Here is a 17578-nt window from a genome sequence, read left to right on the forward strand (position 1 = left end):
GAGTGGTAGAGGGGAAAATCAGGGCTTATTCAGGAAACTTCTCTTGGAGATGTGCCTTCAATGAGGCTTTGAAGGTGGGGAGAGTGATTGTCTGTTGGATATCAAGAAGGAGGGCATCCAGGACAGAGGCAGAATATGGGCCAGATGTCAGCAATGAGATAGATGAGATCAAGGTATAGTGAGTAGGTTGGCCTTAGAGGAGTGAAGTGTCTAGGCTGAGTTACAGTAGGGAGTAGGTAAGGTAGGAGGGGGAAAGGTGATTAAGTGCTTTAAGGCTGATAGTAAGGAGTATCTATTTGATGTGGAGGTTCTTGAAGAGTGAGGAATAATGGACTGAGTGGTTTGTAGAAAAATGATCTGGGCAGCAGAATGAAGTATGGCTTAAAGTGGGGAGAGATGGGAGGCAGAGAAGTTAGCAAGGAGGCGAATACAGCGATCAAGGTAGGATAGGATAGTGCTTGGGTTAATGTGGTAGTAGTTTGGATGGAGACGAAAAGGCAGCTTTTAGTTATGTTGTAAATGTTGGACTGACAGGATTTAGTGACATTGATTATGTGCGTTAAATGAGAGTTGAATTGAGGATAACACCAAGGTTATGAGTTTGTAAGGCAGGAAGGATGTTGGTGCTGTGTACAGTGATGGGAAAATCATGGAGAGGACAGGGTTTGGATGGGAAGATAAGACAGTGTTATTTAGGACATGTTATGCTTGAGGTGTCGGTGGGACATCTAAGTAGAGATGTATTGAAGACAGGAGGAAATGTGAGACTGCAGAAAAGAGAGATCTGGGTTGGAGAAGTAGATTTGGGAATCATCCTCATAGAAATGGTAGTTGGAGCCATGGGAGCAAACGAGTGGGAGTGGGTGTAGATAGAGAATAAAAGGGGACCCAGATTAAACCTTGAGGGACCCCCAGAGTTAGGGGATGTGAGGCAGAGGTGAAGCCTGTGAAAAAGACTGAGACTGAGCAGCCAGAGAGATGGGAGAGAACCAGGAGAACCAGGACAATAGACATTCAACACATCGATCGATCCCAGCGCTTACAACAGTGCTTTGCACATAGTAAGCGCTTAAAAATGCCATTATTATTATTATTATTATTACTGATGTAAAGAGTGGGTGGGCATTGAAAGTTTGAGAGAAAGGATGCAGGATATAGGACATAAGGAATCTAAGGAGTTGAGAATTATTTGTTAATGAGGGAGAGCAGGAAGTGGGGAGGGGCAAGTTCAATGCCTTAATGGAAGAGTCTTACACATTTCCATATGTTTTCTTCTGGGAAGCAGAAGCCCAAGAGGGGATTTAGTAGAAATCTGTGCCTGGAAGGAAAGGAGCAAACTCCCAGGCATGTTTCTTCTCGTAACTGTCCTTGTTTCTGAAAGCACTACTCTTCTCATCTTCAAACTCCTTCTAAAATCAAGTCTCCTCTATGAGGCTTTTCCTAACTATACCCTCACTTCTCCAATTTTCCCTCTCTTCTGCATTACCTGCACTTGGGTCTCTACCCTTTAAAATTTTTGACATTCATCCCAGCCCCGCAGCACTTATGTGCATATCCATGTATCATTAATTGTAATGTCTGCCACTCCCTCCAGTCTGTGAGATCCTTGTGATCAGGGATTAGTTGAACTATTCTAGTCAGTTAGTTATATTTATTGAGCATTTACTATATGCAGAGTACGATACTAAGTGCTTGGGAGAGTACAATATAGCAATATAACAGACACATTCCCTGCTCACAATGAGCTTCCAATCTCTATTGCATTGTATTCTCCCAGGCATTGAATATAGCACTCCAGGCATTCAATAAATACCACTGATTGAATGATTGATTGATAATAGGACAAGAAAGAGGATCCAATATCCTTAATTCAATAGTTAAACCCCTTATTTTGAGAATGAAAATACAGAGAGATTGTAGTTTTATGGATTATGAACATTTTCAGGAACCTTTGTGGCCATTTGCTTCCTCTCACCAATAGAACCCATTACCTGTAAGGGAGTCTCTCTGGAGTGTAATCACAGAAGAAGAATTGTCTGAAAGGAACATTTATTTGTCCTAACTTGTGCCATTGGAGGCATTCACAGTGAGAGGAGGGAATAAACTTAACCTAACAGTAAGTACCCCTGGTCTACAAAAAAAAGAAAACAGTTTTCTAAAGAAAACAATTCAGCAAGCCTATTCGTGGCTTAGTGGAAAGAGCACAGCCGTGTGAGTCAGAAGTCATGGGTTCTAATTATGACTCCGCCACTTGTCAGCCATGTGACTTTGGGCAAATCGCTCAATTTCTCTGTGCCTCAGTTACCTCATTTGTAAATGGGGATTAAGACTGTGAGCCCAAAGTGGGACATCCTGATTACCTTGTGTCTACCACAGTGCTTAGAACAGTGCTTGGCACATAGTAAGTGCTTAACAAATACTATCATTATTATTATTATTATTATTATTATTATTATTATTATTATCATTATCATTATTATTATTATTGTTATTATTATTCTGATCATCCCTCAGTAAAGCACAATGGCTTCTGTTGGGCACTCCAGTGTGCTGTGAAATCCATCAGTCAATCAATAACATTTATTGAGCACTTAATGTGTGCAGAGCACTGATGATGATTATGATGATGATGGTGGTATTTGTTTAACACAATTTGTGCCAAGCACTGTTCTAAGCACTGGGGTAGATACAAGATAATCAGGTTGTCCCACATGGGGCTCACAGTCTACATCCCCATTTTACAGATGGAGGAAATGAGGCACAGAGGACTTTAGTGAATTGCCCAAGGTCACACAACTGACAAATGTTGGAGCCGGGATTAGAACCCACAACCTGTAACTCCCAGGTCTGTGCTCTTTCCACTAGGGCACACTGCTCCTCAAGCACTGTATTAAGTCCTTAGGAAAATACAATCAATCAATCAATCAATCGTATTTATTGAGCATTTACTGTGTGCAGAGCACTGTACTAAGCGCTTGGGAAGTACAAGTTGGCAACATATAGAGACAGTCCCTACCCAACAGTGGGCTCACAATACAACAGAGTTGGTAAACATGTTCCCTGCTCACAGTGAGCTTACAATCAAGAGGAGGAGACAAACATTAATTATATATAAATAAATTACACGTAGGTACATAAGTACTGTGGGGCTGGGTGAAGAGTGATTAAAAGGTGAAAATCCAGTGAAATGCTACCAGTGGCACTAGCCACACTGGTCGACAAGCTCTGAACTAAGTGGATTCAGCATGCATAAGCACTTAGTACAGAACTCTGCACAGAGTATGCACTCAGTAAATACTACTAATTGATTCATTACCCTTTTCTGAAGGTGGGGTATAATACAAGTGTCTTGACTTGATTTATCTTTCTGTCAAATGGGACCAAGGTGTTGTAAGAATGAGTAAAATTTTAGGTAGTAGAAATACAGTATCTTGGGTTCCATGGGAAAAAAATGGCGCTATAGAAATTCAATTATCCTTATCTTTTTAGGTAGACCTGTTCTCTGTCATGCATACTCACTGATGCGTTCATCACCAACATTGAATCAATGGAAAAAAGGAACAATTTGATCGAATTCATTTTCTTGGGATTCACCCAGAGTCCAGAGTTGCAAAAACTTTTATTTGTTTTATTCCTAATCATCTACCTGGTAACTCTTTTGGGAAACCTGATTGTGGTCATAACCATCAAGTCCAGCCACAATCTCAGCTCCTCTATGTACTACTTCCTCTCATACTTATCTTTCATGGACATCTTCTACTCCTCTTTCACTATTCCCAAAAATGATTGTAGACAGCCTGTCTGCCAGGAAAGTCATCTCCAATAATAACTGTATGGTCCAGCTCTTTATATCACATTTTTTTCAAGGGACAGAGGTCATCCTTCTCATTGTGATGGCCTATGACTGTTAGGTGGCCATCTGCAAACCCCTGCACTATTTGATCATTATGAACGGGCAGGTCTGTGCCCTGCTGGTGAGGGTGGTCTGGTTAGTAGGCTTCTTTCATTCAATAACTCAGATTTTCATCCGATTCCGGCTGCCTTTCTGTGGTCCCATTGTCACTGATCACTTTGTGACATGTACCCATTGTTGGAACTCGTCTGCACAGACACCTATGTGGTGGGCCTGTCGGTGGCTGCCAGTGGCGGCCTGATCTGCACTATCCGTTTTGTCATGTTTGTCGTTTCCTACGTGGTCATCTTGAGCTCTCTAAAATGTTATAATTCAGAGGGAAGGTGCAAAGCCCTCTCCACCTGTGGCTCTCATGACACCGTCGTCATGCTGTTCTTTGTTCCCTGTATCTTAACCTACACGAGGCCAGTATCCACCTTCCCAATGGATAAAGGAGTGACCTAATTCCATGTTTTCATTACTCCCTTGTTAAACCCCTTTATCTACACCGTGAGAAATGTGGAGGTGAAAAATGCCATGAGGAAGTTATGGAGCCAAATAATGACTTCAAGAGAGAAGTGAATCACTTTCTGAGAATTATGTTGTGTTTTTTTTTAGTGGGAGAAGGAAGGAACCAATGGGTTCTTCAGATGCTTTAAGGAAAATCACTTTGGTTTAATCTCTTCTAAAAGAACCGTATTTGAGGGTTTTAATGTATTCTGAGTTGTTGGAACAATGAATGTCATGTCCTGTATATGTTTAAGTCTTCCTTCTCATTATACACGTTGACTAAAAGACTTCTTTCAGTAATTTCTAATGGTAATTGGAATCCTCTTAGGGGAAGAATAGAAGGGAAAACAGATAATTTTGGTAAAATGGAGAACACTCAGGAATTATATACTCAATAAGTGAAATCAATGTATCCAGGTTAACATAGTAATGACTTTATCCTTGAAGAAGAGAGATTTTTATTGTGATTTGGGTAGACTTGATGCAGCAGAGCCAGCATTCTGTGATGAAGTAAGAGGGAGGAAAACCTTAGGGACCACCTGGACTTGGGAAAATCAGTAAGAATGGCCCAAGCCTGATCAAGTGGGCCCTGCATCAGCTTTTTAATCACCAAAATAGCCACCCGTTTTCAGATGCAACAAAACCCATCTTGAATATACTCCAACAGAGCTCCTGATGGACAATTTTACTCTTTAACAGTGCAATCTGAAAACTATTCAGGATATTGTTGCTATACATGATGTAGAATGTTTATCTGACCTTCATTAAACACAATAATAATAATTAGAAGAATAATGAAAATAATGCAAATTGTGGTATTTGTTAAACACTTACTATGTGCTTTTACTGAGCCCTGGAGTAGACACAAGATAATCTGGTTGGACAGTTTCTGTCCCATATAGGGCTCACAGTCCAGGTAGGAGGGAGAGCAGGTATATAACGCCCACTTTACAGTTGAGGAAATTGAGGCACCATGAAGTTAAGCAACTTGCCCAAGGTCACACATCAAACAAGTGGCAGAGGCAGGATTAGAACTCACGTCTTGTGACTCCCAGGCTAATGGTTTTCTAGTAGACCATGTTATTTCTCCAAATCCAGTCCAAATTTAGTTTAGCAATATCATAAGGTACTAGAAATGTTAGTTAAATTGTCCAGATGGCTTGATGTCCATCTTCTGGAGAATTAAAATACCTGCAAGAGACTTAATGATGACCTTCTGTAGCCCTATCAGAGCAAGGGATACCGTATGTCACTACCAATGACAGCATCACTCATTTTTCTATGTGGGATATTACCTTGGGAAATATCTCAAATCTTATATACTCTATTACTTGGTCTCATCTGTAATTTAAATTGTAAGCTCCTTGAGGGCAGGGATCATGTATTTTCATTTTATATATGAAGCAGCACACATGACCTAGTGGAAAGAGTACTGGCCTGGGAGTCAAGCAACCAGAGATTTACATCCCTCTTCCACTTACTGTGTTACCTTGGGCAAGTCACTATTTTTGTGGTACTTATTAAGCACTTACTATGTGCCAAACACTGTACTAAGTACTGAGGTGGATACATGATTATAATAATTATGGTATTTGTTAAGTGCTTACTATGTGCCAGGCACTGTACTAAGTGCTGGGCAATATATTAAGCTCTGGGCACTATAGTGAGTACTGGACTCAGTCCATATCCCACATAGGGCTCGTAGTCTAAGTAGGAGGGGGTAGTATATGATCCCATTTTACAGATTGTGTAATTGAGGTACTGAGAATTTCAATGACTTATCCAAGGTTGCACAGCAGACAAACGGCCATGCCAGGATCAGAACCCAGTTCATCTGAATCCCAGACCCATTCTCTTTCCTCTAGGCCACATTGCTTCCCACCGAACTTCTCTGTGCTTCAGTTTCTTCATCTGTAAAATGGGAATAAGATCTCTGTCCTACTTCTCTCCTAGACTGGGAGCCCTATATGGGACTGGAATTGTGTCCAATCTGCTTACACTGTGGCAATGTAAAGCAGAAGCTCATTACCACTGGCTTTAAAGCACAAGATCACCTTTCCCCTTCCTACCACACCCTGATACTCTAATACTATAACCCAGCCCACACACTTCACTCCTTTAATGGCAACCTTTTTTGTCTACCTTGATCTCGTCTATCTTGCCACCAACCCCTCACCCAGGTCTTGGTCATGGCAAGCCACTTAACTTCTCTTTGCCTCAGTTACCTCATCTGTAAAATGGGGATTTAGACTGTGAGCTCCACGTGGGACAACCTGATTACCTTGTATCTACCCCAGCACTTAGAACAGGTGTTGGCACATAGGAAGCACTTAACAAGTACCATAATCATCATCGTGTCTTACCTCTGGCCTGGAATGCCCTCCCTCTTCCTATCCAACAGACATTTACTCTCCACACTGTCAAAGCCTTATTGAAGACACATCTCCTCCAAGAGGCCTTCCCTGACTAAGCTCTCATTTCCCTCTTGCCTTGCTCCCCTCATTCATCCCTCGACCCAGCCCCACAGTATTTATGTACACATCCGCAATTTATTTATTTATATCAATGTCTGTCTCCCCCTCTAGACTGTAAGCTCAATGTTCACAGGGAATGTGTCTGGATCGTTGTTGTGTTGTACTCTCCCAAGCACTTAGTACAGTGCCCTGTACACAGTTAGCTCTCTATAAATACTACTGATTGGTTGATTGACTAATTGCATCTACTCCAGTTTTTAGTACAATGTTCCATACCGTAGTAAGCATCATTCTTATAATTATTTTACTATCCCAAGTGCTTAGTACAGTACTTTGTACTAACACATCCATGACACTTATGTATATATATTATATATATATTATTATGTATACATTATATATATATATATATATATCCTTATACTCAGTTGCTTCCCTTACTTGTAATTCATTTTAACGCTTGTCTCCCCCACTCTATTGCAAGCTCCTTGAGGTCAGGGACCATGTCTACCTACTGTATTGTACTCTCCTAGGTGCTTAGCATAGTGTGCTGTTCAAAGTAAGTGCTCAATAAATACGATTGATTGATTGCTCTGCATACACAAGACACACAATAAATGCTATTAATGAATTGATTGAAGAAACCCTGGGCTTCACTGCTATGGAGATATCAAAGCTATTCCTTCGGTTCCCTCTAGACTGTGAACTTGTCATGGGCAGGGAATGTGTCTTTTGTTGTAATGTACTCTCCCAAGTGCTTAGTACAGTGCTTTGCCCACAGTAATTGCTCAATAAACACCATTGAATGAAGTAATGAAAATTTAGCTGTTGTTGCTTTAACGGGGCAAGCATAGTGCACCTTCAAATGCCTAGTTAGGAAATATGAAATATTTTTCCCTATCAGAACTCCTGTAAGGAGCTAACAGACCAAAACCAGGCACATGTCCACTAGCTCAATAACTTGTTGCTTATTTCACATCTGCTTGACCTATGGATGCATTCATCCTTAGAGAATTTCTGCAGATGCTACACACCATAGCAGGATGGTATAGAAGGTTAGCCAATTGCCTGGGAACTGCAAAACTCCTCAGTGTATTCAGCCAGAGGAGAATTAACACTGTGAGAATGATGAAACTCTGTTGTTGTTGTTGTTCAGAATGGATTAAGGTCATTATTTATTTTATTTCTATTCTATTTATTTTATTTCTATTCTATTTATTTTATTTTGTTATTATGTTTGGTTTTGTTCTCTGTCTCTCCCTTTTATACTGTGAGCCCACGGTTGGGTAGGGACTTCATATGTTGCCAACTTGTACTTCCCAAGCGCTTAGTAAGGTGCTCTGCACACAGTAAGTGCTCAATAAATATGATTGATTGATGGATTGATTGATTGATTCTTATCATGGTGCTCACCTCCTCGTGAACATTTTCTATAAAGTGCTCTTCAAGGAAACAGAAGTGAAACTTCCCAAGGTCAGTTAAATTCCCCAAATGGGGGCAATCATGTTTGTTCCAAGTAAAATACAATTTAATCATTTTTTTTTGCTAACCTTCTTCAAAAAGAAGATTTAGTGCCATTAGAGGTACGGTCTTCACCAGACCCTTGGATGTTTATGGAGTTTGCCCTAGAGGTGAAAATAATTTTCTGAAAACTTCTCGGGATTGGAAGAAAGGATTTCTAGCACTAGAGATTGAAAATGTTCTTTTCTGCTTTTTGTGGTCTCCCAGAGCCATGGATGAGAAGTATTCCCTAAATCATCGCCATGGCACAAAAAAGTATTAGGTAAAATGTAAAAGATTTTTCTGTATTAGGTCTGATAACATGGTCTCCAAGACAAAACCAGAAATCGAGGCCACAGGGAAAGATTTGTAGCTTAAGAAAGCGTTATTAAAATAGTTCTCTATAGAGTGTAGCCTGACCTTCCATTTGCAAGAAATTTTGTGCTTATCTATCAAAAGTAGTTTGCCACCTAAGCTATTCAAAGCTAGAGAAATAACATCCTCATCTTTGGAAGTAGCAAAGATGCATTTTCCCAGTTTGACTTGATTTTTGAATTTTAGTGTTCCAAGTAATGTGTCACATGTTTCTCTTCTCATTGAAACTGATTGAACAAAAACTCTTGAATGTGTTTAGTGGTGTATGGCTGTTTAAAATACGTTTATATGAATATTTTTTTTCTCAGCCCTTTTGTGAAGTCACAACTGCATAACTTCATGATTGTCATGGCAGGTTCCAGGGAAATTAAAAATTCAGCTCAAGTATTTTGATGGAGTTTCTTAGTAATTTAAAGTTACCTGGAGTTTCAAGTAATGCTGTATGAGAAAATTTTTCAGGTACATTGTGGACAATTCATATATTTGTTGAATCTAACAAAGACATTCTTCATATTTCTGTAAGATCATTGTGGGCAGGGTATGTGTCACCTGCTTGCTATGTACTTCCTAAGCTTTTGAGCAGGAAAGTTTTGGGTTCTAGTGGAAAGAGCATGGGCCTGGGAGTCAGAAGGCCTGAGTTCTAATCCCAAATTCACCACTTAACTTCTGTGTGACCTTGGTCAAGTCACCTACCTTCTCTGGACATCCGTTTTCTCATCTGTAAAATGGGAATTAAGATGGTGAGCCCTGTATGGGACAGGGACTGTGTCCAATCCAATTGTATTGTATCTATCCCAGCACTTAGTACACAACCTGACACAAAGCAAGTGCTTAACAAATTCGATAAGAAAACATAAAACCCAAAACAGGGAATTACACCCACAGTATCACTACTTTCTTATGACTATTTCATTCACTTGCAAAATGAAGAAATGAACAAAAATATGTTAAAAGTTTAAAAATTGTTTGGCAAGGACTTTAAATTCTAAAACATTTGGACAATAATAGTATTCAGGAATTGTTTGATGAAAATACTAGAGCAATGTAACAAGGAGTATTTTTACTTCAGGTACAAGTATTTCATTTGCCATATTTATAATTCAATCAAGCAATTGTATTTATTGAGCACTTCCTGTGTCCTGTCACTGTACTAAGCATTTGGGTGACTACAATATAACAGAAGTGGTAGACGAGTTCCCTGTCCACAAGGGGCAGACAGTCAAATAACATTGTGGATAATCTGTTTGAATGTCAAAATTTCATGCTTTACCTTTTGGAAATTTTGTCTTGCTCCTAGATCCAGGAAAGCTTACTGTTTTGTCTGAGCTGGGCATCTGAATGTGAATTCATTGATGTAGCAAGGACACTGCACTAAGTCCTGCCTTTAATCTGATTTTTATTTGCCCTCTAATTCCAATTCAGCCACGGAGTTGGTAATGTACCTCACTAAACCACGTTTTCTCCTTTGTAAAATAAGGAAGCTAAATAGAGTTCATTTCTAATTTGCACAGAGTTTGCAGGGAAGAAACGAGATAATAGAAATGGAACATTTGTTTCCTACAAAGAGTGGCTCTGCTTGTATCCAAGACTTCCTCTTTTGTAATTTTCCTTATATTTGCAGGTAAACAGGTAAACACTTTGGAGCTGACCTCCTCCACAGGAAGAGATGGAATATAAAAACAATGTGACTGAATTCATTCTCCTGGGACTTTCCCAGAATCCTGAGGTGCAGAAAGTTTTAGTTCTGCTTTTTGTTTCATCATCTACATGGTGAGTATTGTGGGGAACCTGCTCATTGTCGTAACAGTAATCACTAGCCCGAATCTATGCCCTGCAATGTACTTCTTTCTTGCCTACTTCTCCTTGATGGATGCCGTTTACTCTACTGCCACGGCCCCAAAATGATCATATATTTACTCTATGAGAAGAAAACCATCCCCTTCAAAGGCTGTGTGACCCAGCTCTCTGTGGGACACATTTGGAGGTGTCGAGGTCTTTGTCCTGTTGGTCATGGCCTATGACCACTATGTGGCCTCGTGTAAACCTCTGCATTATATGACCATCATGAATCGGTGGGCTTGTGGACTGATGGTTGGGTTGGTCTGGGTGGGAGGCTTTCTGTACTCAATGGCACAACTTCTCTTTATGTTCCGGTTGCCTCTCTGTGGCCCCAATGTCATTGACCACTTTATCTGTGACTCGTACCCTCCGTAGGAACTCACCTGCACCTTTACCTGCTTCATTGGCCTATCAGTGGCTGCCAATGGTGGAGCCATCTGTGTGATCATCTTTCTCTTGCTACTTCTATGCAGTCATCCTGTGCTTCCTGAAATCCCTCAGTTTGGAAAGGAGGCACAAAGCCCTCTTGACCTGCAGCTCCCACATCACTGTGGTTGCCTTATTCTTTGTTCCCCACATTGCCATGTATATGAAGCCTGTGTGCACCTTCTCCATAGACAAATCAGTGACTGTATGCTTTACTACTATCACCCCCATGATGAATCCCTTAATCTGCACTCTGAGAAATACAGAGGTAAAAAATGCTATGAAGAAGCTCTGGAGGAGGAAAGCCATTTTAAAATGACATAATAATAATAATAATAATAATAATAATAATGGTATTTGTCAAGTACTTACTATGTGCAAGGCACTGTACTAGGCGCTGGGGTTGATACAAGCAAATCAGGTTGTGAAGAACCCAGAGTAAAAATAAATGTATTCATACGGAGGACAAAAAGAGCAACAGAATCATTCATTCAATACTATAGAGAGAGAGCTTACTGTGTGCAGAGCACTGAACTTAAGCACTTGGGAAGTACAATTCAACAACAAATGGAGACAATTCCTGACCACAACGGGCTCACAGTCTAGAAGGGGGAAGACAGACTTCAAAACAAGTAAACAGGCATCAGTAGCATCATTATAAATAAATAGAAGTATAGATATATGCACATAAGAAAAAATAAATATGATTATATTTATAATTATGTACATACATACACAAGTGCTGTAGGGTGGGGCTGGAGCAAAAGGAGTGAGTTGGAGTGATAGGGAGAAGAAGGGGGCAGAGTAGGAGGGGGGCTTAGTCTGGGAAGGCCTCTTCTAATGCTTATTCTGTGTTCAAAGGACATCTGAGCAAAGCACAGATGTTTTAGATTTTGTAGCAATTTCTTCTGTTCATGCATCTCACCACCCATCATTCCTGTTCCTGAATTTGGGTTGCAAGTCACAGCATAGGTTTTGAAAGCTTTATTCCTGTCTGAGTTCTCAAATGCTGCAAGATGCCACTAGGGCCATCGATGTCTCATAGCAAGCTGCACATAGCTCTTTCATTTCTGGGTCATTTGCATCACACCACTCTTGATGATTTATCTTGGCCTTGTCCAAGGTCTAAACAGTTGCCTGCAACAGCTTCACCAAGTTATTTCCATTAACTGTGTTTGTTGGTGTTTGTGGTTTGATTTATTTTTTTCAGTAGGGTTCCTAGCAGGATTCCAAGCTAGTATCTGCTAGAGTTCCTGGCTGCTATCTTCTTCCTCTTGTAGTTCAGTGGTTTGGAGGCCAGGTTTTGGTCACTTTGAGTGTGGACTATATGTTGCAATGGTCCAGCCAATGTTCTTCTCCGTACTTGGTGGCTCCTGTGATCTGGACATCTTTGATGTCCCTCTCGTGCACTATAATGGAGAAAGTACAAAGTGGCCTACAGGAATCCGGCCAATAATGTGAATTGTTTCTTAATGTATCCGAAGAAGAGACATTTTTCTGTGGATTTAAGAATGTTTCTTGCTCTTCATAGACTCAGAGTAAAAAGGACCTCATAGAATTCAATTTGAGCAAGTCACTTCTAGATGCCTCAGTTTTCTCAACTGGAGAATCAATATCTGTTCTCCCTCCTGCATTTACTCTCAGCCCCATATGGAATGGAGACTGTGTCTGACCGATTAACTTGTATCTACCCCAGCACTTAGAACAGTGCCTGACACATTCATTCATTCAATTATGCTTACTGAGTACTTTATGCAAAGCACTGTACTAAGCACTTGGGAGAGTACAATCGTAAGCACATAGTAAGTACCTAACAAATATCACTCATTCATTCATTCAATCGTATTTATTGAGCACTTACCGTGTGTAGAGCACTGTACTAACTGCTTGGGAAGTACAAGTAGGCAGCATGTAGAGACGGTCCCTACCCAACAACAGGCTCACAGTCTAGAAGGATATCATAAAAATATAATCTTTCCCCCTTCCTATGAACATTATCAAAATACACAGGGGATAGTGGCAATTATAATAATAATGGTGTTTGTTAAGTTCTTACTATGTGCAAAGCATTGTTCTAAGTGCTGGGGTAGATACAAGGTAAGTAGGTTGTCCCATGTGGGGCTCACAGTCAATCCCCATTTTACAGATGAGATAACTGAGGCACAGAGAAGTTAGGTGACTTGCCCAAAGTCATACAGCTGACAAATAGTGGAGCTGGGATTAGAACCCATGACCTGTCACTCCCAATCCCATGCTTTTTCCACTAAGTCACGGTATCTATGACTCTCTGGAAAATATTATGGAAGAATTCTCAGTTAGCGCACTATTATGCTGCCTAGTGGCTCTCACTGTCAGGAAATTCTTTTTCTAAAGCAATTTAAATTTCTTAGGATGCCTTTGAGGCCCATTATCTTATTCTTTCCTCAGTGGATAGCAAGAACAATTTATCAACAACCTGCTTCTAAGAGCCATTCACATATTTGAAGAAAATAAATAGCTCACCTTGGTCTTCTCCAGTCTGAATAATCCCAGTTCCTTAGTCTTTCCTCATGGTTTTTTTGGTTCCTAAACCTATGTCTTTATGCCACTGTTCTCAATCTTTCAAGTTCTCCACATCCCTTTTCAAATGTGGAGGCCAAATGTGTATTTGAATTAATACATCAATCAATCAATGATAAATTTTGGGTGCTTACTTTATGTAATACCATAGAGTTCGTAGAAGTATTCCCTACCCACAAGTATTTTACCGCTTGGGGGAGGGAGACAGGTATTAAAATAAATTATGAATATGTACATAAGTATTGTGGGATGACAGTGTGGTGAATATCATGTGCTTAAAGGGTACAAATCTACGTGCAAAAGCAAAACAGAAAGGAGAGCGTACAGGGAAAATCAATCAATCAATCAATCAATCGTATTTATTGATCGCTTACTGTGTGCAGAACACTGTACTAAGCACTTGGGAAGTACAAGTTGGCAACATATAGAGACAGTCCCTACCCAACAGTGGGCTCACAGTCTAAAAGGGGGAGACAGAGAACAAACCCAAACATACCAACAAAATAAAATAAATAGAATAGATATGTACAAGTAAAATAAATAAATAGAGTAATAAATATGTACAAACATATATACATATATGCAGGCGCTGTGGGGAAGGGAAGGAGGTAAGATGGGGGGATGGAGAGGGGGGTGAGGGGGAGAGGAAGGAAGGGGCTCAGTCTGGGAAGGCCTTCTGGAGGAGGTGAGCTCTCAGTAAGGCCTTGAATGGAGGAAGAGAGCTAGCTTGGTGGTTGGGCAGAGGGAGGGCATTCCAGGACCGGGGGATGACGTGGGCCGGGGTCGATGGTGGGACAGGCGAGAATGAGGTACGGTGAGGAGATTAGCGACAGAGGAGCGGAGGGTGCGGGGTGGGCTGTAGAAGGAGAGAAGGGAGGTGAGGTAGGAAGGGTCAAGGTGATGGAGAGTCTTGAAGCCCAGGGTGAGGAGTTTCTGCCTGATGAGCAGATTGTTTGGTAGCCATTGGAGATTTTTGAGGAAGGGAGTAACATGCCCAGAGCGTTTCTGGACAAAGACAATACGGGCAGCAGCATGAAGTATGGATTGAAGTGGGGAGAGACACGAGGATGGGAGATCAGAGAGAAGGCTGATGCAGTAGTCCAGATGGGATAGGATGAGAGCTTGAACGAGCAGGGTAGTGGTATGGAGAGGAAAGGGCGGATCTTGGCAATGTTGCGGAGCTGAGACCGGCAGGTTTTGGTGACAGCTTGGATGTGAGGGGTGAATGAGAGAGCAGAGTCGAGGATGACACCAAGGTTGCGGGCTTGTGAGATGGGAAGGATGGTAGTGCCATCAACAGAGATGGGAAAGTCAGGGAGAGGGCAGGGTTTGGGAGTGAAGACAAGGAGTTCAGTCTTGGATATGTGGGGCCTAGTTGGGGAAGACATCTTGAAAGAGTTACAGGTTTAGCTAGGCTTTGCATTTGGAGGGACTGGTGGTCTGTCAGATTTTCAGGCCGGGCTAGAGAGAGGATATGGGCAAGAGATTAGTGGCTAGATAGGTGAGATCGAGGTACAGTGAGAAGGTTAGTATTAAACTCAACATATATAAAACTGAATTCATCTTCATTCCCCAATCCACTCGTCCATTCAACTTTTTCATAACAGTTGACAACACCACCATCCCCCTTATCATTGAAGCCTGCAATCTTGCCAATGTCCTGACCCCTTTCTATTTCAACTCTCACATTCATTCTGTCAATAACTCCTGTCATTTTTCCTGCTACTACATTTCCCAAATATGCACCTTCCTTTCATCAAAAACGGCCACTACCCTGGTCTTGACACTTGGCAGTTCCTGGCTAGCCTGCTGCATCAGCCTCCCCACCTATCTCCCTCTGTCTGTCCAGGTTCTATCCTTTCTAGTCCGTACTTCACTCTGCTTCCCAGATCATTTTCCTGCACATTTCTTCACTCCCAATAAACTCTGAGTACGTGTTCCTCTCCACATCAAGCAAAACCACCTGACCTCTTGTGTAAGGCACTACTCCAGCTCAGGCCTTCTTATAATAATGATAACTGTGGCATTTATTAAGCACTTCCTATGTGCCAAACACTGTACTAAGCTCTGGAATGGATTCCAGCACATCAGGTTAGACACAATACCTTGTCCCACCTGGGGCTCACAGATTCAATCCCAGATGACATAACTGAGGCACAGAGAAGTTGAGATTTTCCCAGGGTCACACAACAGAGAAGTGGCAGAGCTTTGATTACGATCCATGATCTTCTGACTCCTATGTCCGTGCTCTACCTACTAGGTCATATTGCTTATTTATCAGGACTCTTGCTCAGCTACTCCCCAGCCTGAACTTTACATTCCTTCCAAGAGAATCTGCATCTGGGAAGATGCTGATTGTGAGGGCACCTGAGAGTGTTTCTGTTCCCTCAGAAGATAACTAATCGTTTTCACCCCTATGAAGTTTAAGTAAAACTCATATACCTCCCTCTTTCTTGGCTACCTGTTGAATATTGTATATGCCTCAGGGTATTTTGGGTGCCTTTAAATATTATCAGTACTTATTCTACTTTATATTCATTTAGATGACTTCAACCACAGCCTTGTTTTAAGACTAGTCCTCCGAGAAGTGAAGGGCCAATCTGGGGAAAGTAGGTATGAAAGTATCCTCCATGATCATGCTAATTGTGGTTGAAACCCATTTGAAGCATTCCAATGGACATTAACTTTATCCAAAATATTTTGTCTGAGGGGTTTAAGTGATAAAACAGGATTCAGCTTAACTTCATTCGTTCCTTTTTTTATTGGCATCAGGAGGCCATGGACTGGACCACTTCTTCTTTGGTTGAGAAGGAACCTGGAAAATACTCAAAAGAATGAATCAAAAATCAAGAAAATAACAGTACAGCACTTATGAAAACCTTTAAATTATATATTATAAACTATATATATATATATATTAATGTCAGTCTCCCCATATAGACTGTAAGCTCTTTGTGGGCAGGGGACATCTTTGCCAACTCTGTTGCATTTTTCTCTTCCAAGTGCTTAGGACAGGTCTCTGCACATATTTAGTGCTCAATAAATACCATCGTTAATGATGATGATAATGATGATGATGATGATTAATGGAGAAGGCCAGCATATCTTTTGGGAAATTTGCTTAGATGAAGGCAATATGACATTAGACTTCAGACCAAAGTGATGATTTGCAACCACCACAAAGACATGTCTGTTTCCTTGAGCTCTTCCATCAGCATCACTTCATGGAGCAAAATGGATAGCAACCAAGATATCCTGATTAACTTGTATTTACCTCAGCACTAAGAACAGTGCTTGGCATATAGTAAGTCAGTGACTTCCTAGCTATACTTGCTAGTAAGTTAGGTACATTAAGCTCTAGCTAGCAAGTGATTGGCAAAAATGCAATTAATGAATTATATCCAAGTCACTACTGTATGGTAGGTTCCTTGAAGGAACAATGGCCCTGCTACTTGGCCAAATCCTCCAAGGAAGCTTGTGGATCAATCATTTGTAGTTTAGCTCCTTTATCATGCATTCCCTGGAAGTACATAAGGGAGACATTGTTATATTGTACTCTTCCAAGTGCTTACCTCAGTGCTCTGCACACAGTAAGTGCTCATTAAATATAAATGAAGGAATGAATGACTTTCTCCTCCACACCCCTTATGCATGGACACAAGAACATTCTTGGCCATTTCTGTCCTTTGTGTTTACTTGGTTATCACTGTCAATTGAATATTGATCCCAGCCACATCCCATAAGAGGCTAAGTCATCAGCTGTAAAGCTGCCTGGATTCTGCCATCCCAATTGTAATACTGTTGTTTATTTCTCTGGACAGTAGAGTTACACACCTGAAAAATGACTGGAGCAATTCCTCTCTCACTTCCAGGAACTGAGTGAACTGACTACTAGTAATCATCGTAATCATAATGGCCTTTGAGTATGAATGACAACTGTATTAGATTTTCTCAAATGTGAAAGAGAACAGAAAGAAGGATTATTTACCATAAAGAGGTAACT

General features: G+C 40.9%; 1 pseudogene; it reads left to right on the top strand.

Moving 5' to 3' along the window:
- Positions 1-10417: 10417 nt before the first annotated feature.
- LOC119924245 lies at positions 10418-11335 on the top strand (annotated as a pseudogene).
- The last annotated feature ends 6243 nt before the right edge of the window (positions 11336-17578 follow it).

Source organism: Tachyglossus aculeatus, unplaced genomic scaffold (genome assembly GCF_015852505.1).
Source record: "Tachyglossus aculeatus isolate mTacAcu1 unplaced genomic scaffold, mTacAcu1.pri scaffold_89_arrow_ctg1, whole genome shotgun sequence".
Classification (NCBI taxonomy): domain Eukaryota; kingdom Metazoa; phylum Chordata; class Mammalia; order Monotremata; family Tachyglossidae; genus Tachyglossus; species Tachyglossus aculeatus.